Source organism: Bos javanicus, chromosome 6, assembly GCF_032452875.1.
Source record: "Bos javanicus breed banteng chromosome 6, ARS-OSU_banteng_1.0, whole genome shotgun sequence".
NCBI classification, from domain to species: Eukaryota; Metazoa; Chordata; class Mammalia; order Artiodactyla; family Bovidae; genus Bos; species Bos javanicus.
The window spans coordinates 59,605,484-59,607,890 of record NC_083873.1 but is presented as its reverse complement, the minus strand read 5'-3'; the positions used below and the strand labels follow the sequence as shown (position 1 = coordinate 59,607,890).

Here is a 2,407-nt window from a genome sequence, read left to right as displayed (position 1 = left end):
AAACTTGGAAGACAGCACGTGGTCGATTGGTTGCAAAGCTGGCCCCAATTCCTCACCCCTCCCTTTGATCACACAGTTTGCAGTGTCACTTTACAGCACTTCCCATAAACAGTTGACACCTATGTCCCCACATTTTGCCTCTGGATCAAGCCTTGTGACTTGCCTTGGCCAACAGAATATGACAGAAATGAGTTATGGAGACATCTAATCCAAACACTCTGATCTCATGTGGACCCCTGAAATGCAAGATCCTCCCAGTTATTTAATTGAAATATGCCAGTAAGAATTTTGAGGCTTGCATTGGTGGTTCAGTGGTAGAATTCTTGCCTGCCACGCGGGAGGCCTGGGTTCGATTCCCAGCTGATGCATTGCACTGTGTTTTGGGGCTTCTCTGGTGGCTCAGTTGGTAAAGAAACTGCCTGCAGTGCAAGAGACCTCAGTTCAATCCCTGGGTTGGGAAGATCCCCTGGAGAAGGAAATAGCTGCCTACTCCAGTATTCTTGCCTGGAGAATCCCATGGACAGAGGGGCCTGGTGGGCTACAGTCCATGGGGGTGCAAAGAGTCAGACACCACTGAGTAACTACACACACACGAATTTTGAAACAAATATGACCATTTTGCTGGAAATTTGCAGGCATCATTCTCCATAGCTGTGAATGCACATCCTATTTTTAGTAAGGGAAAATGGATCTAAGTATGCCATACCTGAGAATAACAGTCATCACTTATTAATCTTCTCTAGTCCCATGAGAAGGAAACTTCCACTGCAGTGCCAGAGGTCTTGGGCAGTCTAAAGTGTTATTTCCCAGGAATCTCCTGAGGTTCTTTGGCAACAGCTATCTTAAGCTAGCTATGCTTATTCCTTTTTGTAAATCCTAATGGCTCTTGGTTAATAATAAACTATCTTAAAATTGTCTAAAATAATAATATGACAGAAATGAGCATGCCAGTCCTAAGCCTGGACCTAAGAGGCCTTGGACATAGCACTCCTTTTCTTGGAAACATGCCAAGCCCCCTGTGAACAAGCTTAGGCTCACCCACAGGAAAGTAAGAGATCATATCAAACAGACACAAATTATCTCAGTTGTCCCAGCCAAGGCCCAAGACACACAAGAGACCCTATTCAAGATCAGCAAACTGCTCACAGCTGACCCAAAAGATGACCTCACACGCATGAGTGAATCCAGCCAAGACTGAAGAGCTACCTACCTGATCCATAGGTTATAGGTAAATAATAAATACTTATTGTTTAAGTCACTGAGTCTGGAGGTAGTTTGTCAGGTAGCAATAGCTAACTGCCATACCTGGCCATGCTGGGCCTGCTGTCCCCCGTGACCATACTTAACTGGGGGGAGCAGAGCCCCCTTGAGAGGAGGCTGGAATGCTGCGACTCCTCACTGCTCCTGCCACTGTACCCTCTTGTCTTTCTGACATAGAAGCTGAGTGAAAGTTGACACTAATTGTCATTCTTTTTTTTGGTTTTTAATGAGTCATATGCTCTTTTATAGATCTATTTTCTCAAAGTACGGAACAACAATGAGAGTCGTGGCATAATAACGGTAGGATTACTAAGTTTTATTGTTGGTAACTGTATATTGTCACCCTGTTTATTTAATTTATATGCAGAGTACTTCATGCGAAATGCTGGGCCGGATGAAGCACAAACTGGAATCAAGATTGCCAGGAGAAACATCAGTAACTTCAGTTATGCAGATGATACCATCCTTATGGCAGAAAGTAAAGAGGAACTAAAGAACCTCTTGATGAAGATGAAAGAGGAGAGTGAAAAAGCTTAAAACTCAACATTCAAAAACTAAGATCATGGCATCTTTTCCCACCACTTCATGGGATATAGATGGGGAAACAATGGGAACAGTGAAAAACTATTTTCTTGGGTTCCAAAATCACTGCAGATGGTGACTGCAGCCATGAAATTAAAAGATGTTTGCTCCTTGGAAGAAAAGCTATGACAAACCCAGACAGTGTGTCAAAAAGCAGAGACAACTTTGCTGACAAAGGTCCATATAGTCAAAGCTTTGGTTTTTCCAGTAATCATGTATGGATGTGAGAGTTGGACCATAAAGAAGGCTGAGAATGAAAGAACTGATGCTTTGGAATTGTGGTGTTGGAGAAGGCTCTTGAAAGCCCCGTGGACAGCAAGGAGTTCAAACCAGTCCACCCTAAAGGCAATCAGTCCTGAATGTTCATTGGATGGACTGATGCTGACGCTGAAGCTCCAGTACTTTGGCCACCTGATTTGAAGAGCCAACTCGCTGAAAAAGACCCTGATGCTGGGAAAGATAAAAAGCAGAAGGAGAAGGGGATGACAGAGGATGAGATGGTTGGATGGCATTACCGACTCAATGGACATGAGTTTGAGCAAGCTCCAGGAGATGGTGGAAGACA

At 43.9% G+C, this 2,407-nt stretch overlaps 1 non-coding gene across 1 annotated transcript; it reads left to right on the top strand.

Moving 5' to 3' along the window:
- Nucleotides 1–297: 297 nt before the first annotated feature.
- On the top strand, nt 298–368 carry TRNAG-GCC (transfer RNA glycine (anticodon GCC)). Its single transcript has one exon. It is a non-coding gene; the product is annotated as a tRNA-Gly (tRNA).
- Nucleotides 369–2,407: the final 2,039 nt, after the last annotated feature.